The sequence below is a fragment of the Eubalaena glacialis genome, chromosome 1 (assembly GCF_028564815.1).
Source record: "Eubalaena glacialis isolate mEubGla1 chromosome 1, mEubGla1.1.hap2.+ XY, whole genome shotgun sequence".
Lineage (NCBI taxonomy): Eukaryota > Metazoa > Chordata > Mammalia > Artiodactyla > Balaenidae > Eubalaena > Eubalaena glacialis.
In genome coordinates, this window is record NC_083716.1 from 159,697,983 (window position 1) to 159,710,175 (window position 12,193).

The 12,193-nt window shown below is 40.7% G+C and overlaps 1 long non-coding RNA gene and 1 pseudogene across 1 annotated transcript in view; both read left to right on the plus strand.

Annotated features, from left to right (window-relative positions):
* The window catches only part of LOC133097806 (uncharacterized), a 258,034-nt gene that overhangs the window by 189,052 nt on the left and 56,789 nt on the right, over positions 1-12,193 (plus strand). The gene's annotated exons all lie outside the window — the stretch shown is intronic.
* LOC133074561 (thioredoxin domain-containing protein 17-like) lies at positions 951-7,382 on the plus strand (annotated as a pseudogene).

The window sequence follows — 12,193 nt, forward strand, 5'->3', positions numbered from 1 at the left end:
CCACGAAACGCTGCTCCACCACCGATCTCTTCCTATTTGTGCAGCCTTCTGAATGCATACTTACAGGCAGTTTCTTTTATGGAATGTTGCTCAAAATTTCTTTCCACTCAGCTTCAATTACAATTATTGAAGTCATGCTATAAAAGATATCCTTAGGGCTCGTTGCAATTGTTGTATGGGTTAACTCTATTTTCCAAACTGGAGGAATTTGAGTGCCAGAATAATGCAGTATTAGATTATAACCCAAAGTATAAAATGTATATATAAAATATAATGTATATATATATCCATGCTGATATAAATAAATTATTGAATAAATAAATACATAAATGGTGAAAAAGGGACAAATCTTCATTAGAAAAGAATCTCAAAGATTATTTCAACAAAACAAAATGAAACAAAAGCTCCAGGAGGGTGAAGCTTAACTCTCCTCCCCTTAAATTTGGGCTGGACTTACCCACTTACCCACCCTAAGAAGACAGTAATTAAAAGGGAACAATAAAATAAATAAATAAATAAAAGGGAACAATAGTAACTTTTTTTTTTTAAACAACTTTATTGAAGTATAATTGCTTTACAATGGTGTGTTAGTTTCTGCTTTGTAACAAAGTGAATCAGCTATATATATACATATATCCCCATATCTCCTCCCTCTTGCGGCTCCCTCCCTCCCTCCCTATCCCACTCCTCTAGGTGGTCACAAAGCACCGAGCTGATCTCCCTGTGCTATGCGGCCGCTTCCCACTAGCTACCTATTTTACATTTGGTAGTGTATATATGTCAATGCTACTCTCTCACTTTGTCCCAGCTTACCCTTCCCCCTCCCCATGTCCTCAAGTCCATTCTCTACAGGCACCTTTCCACTGTGGAATTCTTCCCCAAACCCATGACCCTGGTCTAATCATGGGAAAAACCACGAGAGAAAGCCAATTTAAGGGGCATTCTACAAAATGAATGGTTTTCAAAAGACCAGTATTATCCGAACTGTCAAAGTCGTGAAAAATAAGGAAGCACTGAGAAGCTCCCAGACCAGAGGAGACAGACATGACAATGAAATGTGAGGGGGTGTCCGGGGTGTGATCTTGGAAGAGAAAAAGGGCATTCGTGGTAAAACCGGAATCATCTCTTTAAAGGCTGGGGTTTAGTTAATAGTAATGTATCAGTGTTGACTTCCTGGTTTTGACAATTATCCTGCAATTACGTAAGATGGTAACATGGGGGACACTGCATAAAGTATGTCTGGAGACACTGTAATATCTTGCCAAATTCTTGGTAAATCTTAAATTATTCCAAAATCAAAAAGGTTTTGAAAGCAAAGAAAAACGGTAATGTTATTTTACTCCTGACCATCAGATTCCTTATTCATGAAAGACATTACAAGAGTATATTAACAACAACTAACATATTTTGGCTGCTTATGTTGTGCCAGGTGCTGTGCTATGTATGTCATCCTGCTTAATGCTTACAGTGTACAGACGAGGCAAATACTGTGATTATTCCCATTTCACAGATGAGGAGACACCCTAGATCCCACAGCTAGTAAATGCTACAAAGCTATCACAGGCCTTAGAGTCACCAAAGAGAGAGACAAAAGTATTTTCAGTAGCTTTGTAGAATTAGATATTGAGGCTCTAAAGTGTTTAATTCATTGAGAGTTGGCAAACTTTTCCTTAGACAGGATATTCAGTTATCAAGAACAATTCATTTTCTAAATTACTGTGTATATGTGTGTGCATGTGCACACGTGTGCTGTAAAAGTAAAGTGCATTGTGCCTGTGATTTTTGTAGTTCTCCACTAACAGGCACTTGATTTCTAAAAGGCAGGAACACTGGCGACTGTGTGTTCTCTGCAGTGAGTAATTCACCCCCGGTCCCAGTCCTGGGGCTGATCTCTGCCCAGAGAGGGGCTCTTTGTGTGCTAGTGCCTGGCTGAATGAATGTACTGCTCCACGAAGGCTGGTCCAAATCAATCACTCCTGAAGCTGAAAATTTACATTTGAAAAAGCCTCTTCCCAAGTACCTTGGACACAACTACCGAAAGATGGAAAAACAGTGAAATTCCTAGTTTGATTGTTGCTGTGGTGGTACTGGTGATGGCAGTGGTGGTTTATTTTTATTTTTAATTTTTTGTTACATGAATCTAAATAGTCGATTTAATCATTTTCATCCTGAACTGATCCAATCAATTAATTATGGTATCTTTGTGGAAGAACCTCTAGAGAGGAAACCAAATAAATTTGGAAGAGAGAGGGAGAGAGAGGTGCAAGGGTGAGTAATGGGAAGATAAACAGATAAAACCATATTCACACCTAATATGTTCCGGCCCCAGGTTCCCTCCAGCTCACATCTTTAGTAAGTAGCTTCCACAGCTTCTGAATGTGACCAGTGAGTGTTTTTTGCCAGATTCAATATAAATATAAGACGGCTCTTCAAATGTGACCCTGCTGTTTGTCTCACCTGCCTGTAGTAGCTATTTACATAGCATCTAGGAAAACAGAAAACTCAGCTGCTTGTTTCCAGTAACCATATTAGGGAAAAAGTAAGTTAATGAAGGACACTGCAAAGGAGTACGGTGTGTTTAATAAAACACTTTCCCCAGGAATGGAAGAAAGCCGCTGCATGTGGGATGCGGCAGCTTATCACTAATTCAGAACCTCCCTTCAGCCTCAGACTTTTTTGTCTTTCTTCTTCCTGGTAGCCTCACTTTCAAGCATGATGGCTTGCTTTGTAGTCTTCTGTGCTCTGGAAGGGAGCTCAGAGGAGACGGAGCAAGAGAGTTCATTAGGGATATTTCCTAGTCACTCAGATCCCAGGGTCTCTGTCTCATCTTTGCAGATCACATTGTTCATGGAGAGTCTTTCTTTATTTTGTTACTTATCCTTGTCCTGCCAGAGCCTACAAAGACCCGGGCTCCTGCATGTAGCTGTTCACATCAGTGGAATGTAAGCACCATTCAAAGCCGTCCTGTACTGGTGTGCATTCACTGATTGCAAATCAGCTTATTGTATTTTAAAAATTCCACATTTTCTTGAAAATGCTGCAGTTGAAGATGAAAATATTATTCTAACAGAAGCATATTACATAAAGGGGAAAAAGAGATGAGAGAGAAAGCAGAAGGGGGAAAAGGAACAAAGGAAACAAAGACAAATGCACAAAGAGAATGATCAGGTAGGATTTTGTTTCAAGTCCAGACAGCTGACCTATGAATATCAAGTTTTTGTTTTGAGGTTTTCATTTACTTCTACGTATTCATTTCTTTTCAGAAACCTCTCCTCAGAGCCAATCAGCAGTACTAAAGTATTGGTCTCTGTCCAGCCTTGAGAAGTCAAACTGAGCCAACATTATTAGCACTTTGCAAAATCAAGAGTCAGGATCGTTCTCCACCAAATAGTCCCTTTTCTCTCTCACCTTTCTGGATGTGGACGCTTCTTTACAGCACATTCCCCTAATTATAAAGTCGGCTTTGAACATATCGCTTTATTCCTAGAAAGCCATCGGCCATTATTGATTTGATCACTGAAATCCATCGTTACAGGTGGGCATTTGCAGTTTTAGCATGTGCTGTCTGTTCAGAGCACATTCTTAAGATTATTTAATAGGAGCTGTACATTTTTTTGGAAACTTAGAGGAATGCATCTCATTTTCTACAGAAGAAATAAAACTTCGGAAACGCCAGAGAACAGCTGGATGGAAGAATGTGCGAATCCTCTTATTCAGAAACCTCTGTGTTTTCTTCTCTGCCCAGATGCAGTATTTACTCCATTGAGTCTGTATTAAATCTAATTCTCACTAGACCCAAGCAGATCGTTAGGGCAGGGAAGCTGACCTGGGAATGTAGAAGCTGGCTATGTATACTTTCCTTCATGAAAAGGACAACTTTCCTAACTTTGAGCAACCCTCTTAAGGCTTCTGTTTTTTTGTCTGAGTGGTTGGTAGAGATCCTCATTCGTGACTTTAGTTAGTATAAGAATGCAAATGTGGAGACTACTTTGCACCCAGAAATAGATACTAGTATGATTTTTCTCTCTATTTTAGAATCCAAAGAGCACTTATTCAAAGCAGCAGCACTGTGTTTAACTAAGGTTCAGGGACTTTCCTTTTCCCCAGATCACGGAAGCAATACAAAAGAATTTCTTTTCATTGCGCCAGCCTTCCCCGGATTGCATCAGATCCAAATGTACCCACTGTGTGTCTACCCCCTGGAGTGCATAACGCCAGGGAGCATCACCAACATAATGTGAATAATGCCCTTGGAGTTTGCAATGCGCTGGTCCTGATGCCCACTACGTGCAAGGAATTGGGATGGGTCCTATGGAAATGAATATGGCACAGTCCTTGACCTCAAATCATTTAGGCTCTAACTAGGAAGACATGCCATATGTACATATAAAATAAAACAATAATCTAACAGCTAAATTACAATATGTGAGAATATAATATGTATCACTGGACACTGTGGGGGAGGTTCATTGCCGAATGTTTGCGTAAACAATAAGTGTTATGCATTCAGATGAAGAGCATGAGCTCAAATTAAATATTGTATCTGGGGGACAATGGGAGCCATCCTCACTTCGGAGACAATGTAACTGTTTCCTATGTGAGCAAACCATGCCCTGGCCACTTGGGCACGCCCGTGGAACACATTGGTGTCACACTTCAGTTTTAATATGCTGATCCATTTTCATTTCAGCTCTGCTGCTTATTCTGTAATTGTTTTCTTTTTATTCACTTGGCCTTTGAAAGCCTGATGTTAGACTCTGAGCTTTAATATTCTGCATTTCCAATTCTGTTAGTTTTCTCTGCAGCCAAATGTGCTTACATTCTTGTTCACCCAGTATTAATAAAAAGGATGTTTGCACAGCAGGGAAGTGTATTCTCATTTATCTCTGACCAGAACTGTGAAGAATGGAATGGCCTGATGGCCATTATCTTAACCCTATGTGACTGCAAACATTTCGAAGTAGTGGGGGAGACAGTTGGACCATGAAACCCACATTAAAGTTTGCTTCTCTCAGCTATAGATTCTGGATTAAGTCCCCAGTCACATTTCTTACAAAGGACTTTTTTTTTGCTATAAATAAGTATAAGATTATTTTGTGTTCAACAAAATAGAGTCACCTAGCTTGAAAGACTACAAAACTCATGAGTTCAGAGTTCTCAGCAGGAATTGCTTGGCATATCATTCTCTGAAACTCCTCCCACCCTATTAAAGAGAAACATTAAAGGTCATGACAGTGTTCCTCTGTTGGGATGTCCTAGCCATCCTGTGGAAGGAAGTCAAAGCCATGGAAAGCTGTTTCTGTTATTTCAAGAGTGACAGCATTCTTCTATTCAGTTTGCTGCAAACAAGATTTAAACTTAAATGAAAGAAGAAGGATGTATGTATCGGTCTACCCCTCAAAGAGAATATAAGCAATTCTAAGACTTTACACTGATAAGAAACTCTTTGAGAGTAGTATAAGAAGCAATCACACACACACCACTGAAGACTAATAAATATTTCTAAGCAATCTATTATCAACAAAGCACAATCACAAAGAATCTTTAAGTAAATGCTCTCTCTGATGACTATGTCCTCACTTATGGAAAAACTTTCCAGTATTTTTGGATAGGCACATGAGATGAGTTAATAAGTGGCAAAGACCAGATTCTTTCTGTACAGTTCCCCATAAATTAATGGGTTGAGCATGAATGAATCTAACAACTCATGCTTCTTTGATGTCCACTATTTATTCAACATAGAAGGAGGGAAAAAAGAAAGAAAGAGAGAGAACCTCTGTTCATTGTGTGATATCCATGAGAGACAATGAAGCAATTCGTAAAAAGTCTACATTGAACCCTGAAAATAAAAGTGCTGAGTAAGGGAAAGGCTGAAGCAGTGTGAACTGGGGGCTATTTGGCAAAGCAGAAATGGAGTGGGAAAGGTCAGAAAATGGCAACATTAGAAGGGAGGCATTCACTGAGGAAATGTAGCTTCTTGAGCAGAGCTTTGAAGCATGGTACTAGAGAGGTACAATCGAGGATTTGACTGAAAGTGTCAGAACAATTGTCTCTCTGGATCATTTCCAACCAGGAACACGGCTGAAACACCAGATTCTCATCAAGTTTCTCCTTCGCTATTGGAGGGGTTACCATCGTGGAGCAGGAGCGAGGTGGGGTCTCCTGGTCTCACATGTCCCATAAAGGATCTTGACTCTCCTCCCCTCTGCCCAGGGACCCTAGGCTCCTTTCCTCTGACTCTGGGTTGATGGATGTCACTCTTGTAGGAGAGTTGCACACGCCCCTAAGCCTCCTAAACTTGAATGATATTGTGGCCATTCCACAGTTTCCTGCTCTGAAGACAAATCTAGAGAGAGTTGTTGTAATCCTGGTTAAAATGGTTGAAGTACTAAATCAGGGCAAGGGATTGAAGTCAAAAGGAGAGAAGTGACTCACAGAGTAGAAGAAAACCAGCAGACCATGGTTATCTCTGCTACGCTGACGTTCTGAAGCCTGTGATCTCTGCTCAGCCAGTCCATGCTGTTGTCTCACTGGATGCTCAGCAGAGAACAGAACCAAGAAATGTGAAATTTGTTCTTAAAATGTCCTGATGTGACTACAAATAAAATTTCAAATAAATTTTATTTTATTAAACAAATTTTTTCCTTTGTTTCATTTTATTAAAAATTTTATTTCATTAAAGATTTTTATTAAAATTTTTATTTTATTAAAAATAAGATCTTTAGTCATCTAGACAGCAGCAGAGAAAGTAGATTCTTAATTGTTGGGCCAGTATGGGGATGATTCAAGTGCTTAAAATGCAAGGCAGGTCACGGCAACTACCAAGCATTGTCCTGTCTCTCCTCTCCCTGTTTCTTGGCTCCTAGTTTATGAGGTGAGGCAAGAAATGACCTCTTTCTACATTCTAGGCAGGATTAGAGATTTGGTTGGCTACTCAGCTCAATTAGCTAAATGCCGTGTCTCCAGCATGTGGCGTAGGAATGAGGAAGCTCAGGCTTTCTTGGCTCCTGTAATTCCCTCCAGGCTGCCGGGACAGCCCTGCCCTGCCCTGGACTCCTGATCTGAAAGACGGGAGGTGAACTTGTCCTGATTCCAGGAGGAAAGGCAAGCTGTGGAGCAGCGCAACGTCAAGACCACGTTCGCCTGGTTTACCCAATGCCAGAGGGAAAAGCTGGTGCCTCCACTGCTTCAGGGAAGGAAGTGTGTTCATCTACTGAGAAGTAGGAGAAAAACCTTACCGGAAAGATCCAAAAAATAACTTCAGAAAAAAAGTGAAAATAACTGCAGGGCCCACACTATTTAAATACGGAACGCCTCAATGACTGGTAGAATCTGAGCATCTTCAGGGCAACCTCAAGGAGCTGTTTTTCTCCGAAGATTAAGATTTGATGATGGCAGTTGTGTCTTGATTTCTTGATTTGCTCAAGTACAAAAGAAACTGCACACGTGCTTTGAATTCATGTTACTAATGAATAATGATATGTCTAAACAACAGAAAGTGCTATTAAAATACTTGGGAACCTTCAAAAAAATTTTCCATTGAAGGGACCCCTGAACTTCAGCGAACTGCATCATGAAGAGTCAAGTGTCGTGGATGAAGGGTCGCCCTTAGGAAAGGACACCACACACAAATTTAACTGCACTCACTGTATACATCGCACTCAGATTTGACTGAACTTGAGCAAATTACAGCTCTCTCCATATGTGCCCACAGGAGCACGGAGGTGATAACCCTTAGGAGAACGGGAACTCCTACAATGACCTCTAATTGCAGACATCAAACAAACTGAAACCAATTCCTTCTCTCTCGTTTACTGGGACTCCTGGGGCTTACAAAGGCCCACAAAACACTTCCTCCCACAAATATAACCAATATACTAGTAAATGCACATCGCTTACAGTGATAAACAATATTTATAAGTACGTCAATCAAATTATAAAATGAAATACTAACAGCGCTCCAGTTGTTAACTGTCATTTTATCATCAAAGCTACAAAATACAGTCACGGTCCTCAGGCGGCAGCTTGAAGCTGGAAGGTGTCAGGGCGGCCTCAGAAGGTCATCCCTGGCCTGGTGTGCACTGCTTTCCTGGGCTTGGACTTCTGGTATTGGCAGCACGCGGTTCCTCAGTCACTCTCACCTGCTGAGGGATGAGCTCTGCCAAAGCAAGGTCCCCACCCCGGTCTACTGAGAGACAGCCCGCCCGCATCTGCCACATCCTGTCTCTCCCCCTCGGGGACTCTTGGCGAGGACTCAGAGACCACTGACAGACTCTACAATTCAGAGTGTCTAGAATGTCCAATTCTAGGGCCTTCCAGAATTGTCTTTCTCTTTTCTGACCGGACTGGGAACTCTATTGAAATCATTTCTACCTTGCACTCATACTTTCTAGACAGAGCATGCTGACTCTCAAACATGGATTTAGGATTCAAGGGAAGAGAGAGTAGTGGAGTCCTGGTTTATGTCACAATTAAGATTGTACAGGAGGAGATAATTACCGCTAGATGTATTTGGCCTACAGGCTTACCCAGTATTTTAAATGTGAATTAGTTATCTGTGTTTTAAAAAGTGAGAGGATGTCCCATAAAAATCTATGTATGGTTTTTCTTGAAAATGTTGACTCTTTGGCAACACCGGGCCTGCCTTCCCACGTGGTGTCAGTCGGCTGGAATAGCTTTGAGTCTTTGCACGGGGCATGCATTCTCCAGGTCACCACGTCTCTGCTCTGCCCCAGTCTGAGTATAACGGTAAGGCTGAGTGATTGGAGCTATGTAGCGCCTTCACCTGAACCATCTTCCTTCATCTGCATTATCTGCCTGGCTTCTACAGAAATTTGGACTGTGATCCCTGCTCCAAGCCATGCTGTCTCCTTTGGATATCACTTACCACTTCCCCTGCTGCCCACGAGAGCTGACCTGGAAATTCTAGTACTGTTTTGGTGCACCTGCTCCACACAACACCTCCCAGTTTGTCGGCCAGAAGGGGCACAATCTTGGGATTACCTTGGTAGTCCTGTATCTTTTAGTTTCTTAAAATACCCATGAGGAAGTCCTGAGAAGTATACAAGCCATTACTTCCTCATGAAAAATCTGCCTTTGGGTAGCTAGTAAATTTGGCAACAGCTTCAAATTAATGTCTATGTACCCAAAGACAATGACCAACTGTGAGAAAACTAAGACTCTTGAGCATAAATAGAGGCACCATAATTCCTCCAGATAAAAAAGGTTGCCCTAAGTTTCATAACTAATTTAAAGCATATGTGACAGAGTTACTCTGACAAATGCAGTTTCTGAAGTACAGTAGGAGAGTAAGACGTGGTGAGCAGGGCTGATTCCTTTAATAAGGAGTAAGTGCGTGAATGCCCAGAGATGGAAAAGGCCGCCGGGGAAGTACAATGGATAGAGCTGCCATTTCAGCCGGACCGGCGAGCGGTTTCTGAACATATAGAAAGTGAAGGGAGGAGTTTTCTGTATCGAAGTAACAATCTGAAAAATGCACGGAAGCGGGGAAATGTGGGCAGTGTACTTAGAGAACAGTTCAGTTTGCCTGGAGTGTAGCTGAGGTTCTCATCCTCATGAATCCTCAACTATTTAAAGCTGAAGATTCCAGGGTCCACCTCCAGAAACCTGTCTTTTAATCATCATTACAAATGGTTTTCTTGCAAAGGGATCACAGTTCCTACTTAGAGAAAAACTTGCATTGTGTGTTTAAAGGGTAGATGCGGGAGAGAGGCAGGGTCCAGGTTCCAGACAGCCTTGGCTTCAGGCCACGGAATTTATAATTTTTCTGTGGTCAACAAAGAGCTACTTTTCCTGGCAGTTTAATATTTGATAGTGGGATAAGGGAGAAGGATGCCTTAAAGATGATACCCAAGTTTGGATCCTAGGAGGCACCATTAACAGAAGCAGGAAGCACGAGAGAGATTGGGAATGGTCCTTGGTTCACTTTCTGCCTTTAGGTGTGCTTAGCCTCTGCTTCCTCTGATTGCTTCTAGCACCACTTGCAGTGGAGGAATAGATACGCTTGAGCACTGGTTCCGATCCCTTTGGTCTTAGGCTGGTCACACAAATCTTCCAGGAGTCAGTTTCTCGTCTGTGAGATGGAGAAGACAATATGGTATCTTTCCTGATCCGTTGAGGATCTAAATTGGGTAATGCATCTGAAAGGCCTTTACAGGACTGTTCATGTGTAAGAAATTCTTTTCCTGGGAGAAAATCTAATGTTTTAAAGTTCCTAGCATGGCTAAATAAATGCTAGTACAACTATGCCATGGCTTACATGTGTTTGCTGAGTATGCCATGGTAATGCTCATGATAAAATGCTAAGAGGAAAAAAAAATAAACTGGACATAAAATTGAATCTATAGAGTGATTATACTTTTAAAATTACCATATTATATGTGGGAAATATAGCTATATGTCAAGAGTTGTTTTCTCTAGTGGTGAGATTGTATTCCCTTTTTTTTCCCTTGATTTTTCTCCCTGTACTTTCAAAATTCTCTTCATGAGCATGTATTGCCTTTGTAATCAGAAAAAAGAAACTTTTTTTCAGTCCCAGTGCCCTAAAGCTATTCCAAAATCAGTGAAGTTGGGGAAGAGGATGCTCTTATGGTCTTTCTTCAGAGACCCCATTCTTCTTTTATTTTGACGTTTCCTGCTTGAACACAGACCCATTTTCTTGACTGTGTGTGTGTAGTCTAGACAGAGTCCTCAGGGGGGAAAAAAAAGAAATGCCAAAAGGCATGCCTTGAGTTTGTGAAGTCTAAGTCAATATATCTTGATTAGAACCATGAATACTTAACAGTGGATTTGCTTCCAAATGTTTGCCTTCTTAATGGATTGTAAATAAATCGGGAGGGACCTAGCCCTGGAGCCTAATAAACACAGAGGATGCCAATGTCTGGAGAAAGGAAAAGAAGGGAATTTGTAGGAACAGGCCAATGTTGTTCCCACAGAGGGCATCATCTTGTTTTGAATTTCTCTGATTTTTCTGTGGGGGATGGGAAGAGGGAAAAAGCAGGGTACCTGCCAGGAGGCTTGCCCTGTGTTGTGCCCTGGGCTTCCAGAGAAACAAGAGCTGGTGCCTCCAGGCTGTTTAACATGCTCCTTGCAGCTTGAAGCCAGAGCAAGATCAAACTGCATACAAAGCTAGGACTTATTAATGTCAGTATGGCAGACTTCTAAGGCCTGGGAATTAGCAGGTTGAGAAGAGAGAGGTCTGTGTCTTCATTATGTGAATTACTGAAATTACTGAATGAAGGACCAACAGGGCCATAAAGCCCATAAAGTGCAGGTAATGAGTGTTTCAGAAGGTGTCCCTAAGGTGGGAATCATGACCATCCCAACTGGATTTCCAATTTACTGATCGTTTATTCAGAATATTCACTCAGGTCAATGTTATAAGAGACAAAATGATCCTCTCATGTTTAGTCCTACCACTTTTTGTTCAGAAGAATGGGAGAGAGTTCGGGAAGCAGGGTTGGATAGCAAAGAGAAAATGTATCAATACAGGAGGGCAATAGCCGTCCATATTATGCTAATAGGTTTTCAACATAAATTGCAGAAGTGAATTTTCAGACAATTACCAAGAGAAAAAAAATGTATAAAAAAGTGTCCCATCATGCTTTCATGCCAACTCCACATTTTTTCACCGAATTTATTGCAGGAAAGCAAACGAAAATATGTATGAATATGATCTAGAAGCAACACAAAATATTTGAATTTTTGTGGAATTTAGGCACTAGCTTTTTTTTCTGGTCTTCACAAGAATGTTTTTACAGAAAATAAAGCATTTAATTTTATTTCAAAAGCCATTTATTTTCCTGTCTGTCATCTGGAATGTTTGAGGTCTTAATTTGGGTATTTGTGTGTGTTTGTGTGCTTATTTTTGCTTTTGTTTTTATTTTTGGATGTGGAAGATAGGGTGGGTTGACTCAAATTGATAACTATTTTAATTTTTCACTTCACCTTACTGGCATAGGACTAATATAATTATTTCTCTAGAAGCTTTTTTTTAGTGATTATTCCTATCTGTCAGAAGAATAAGCCTATTCTTATTCTTAAAACAGAAATATATCTATACTTATAATCTCTTGCTGGTTTGAGCTATCTTTTATTTTGAAATATTAGCATTACCATTTAAAAATACTTACTTTCTACTTATTTCATTTTCAATAGTCTCTTATTTATCAAA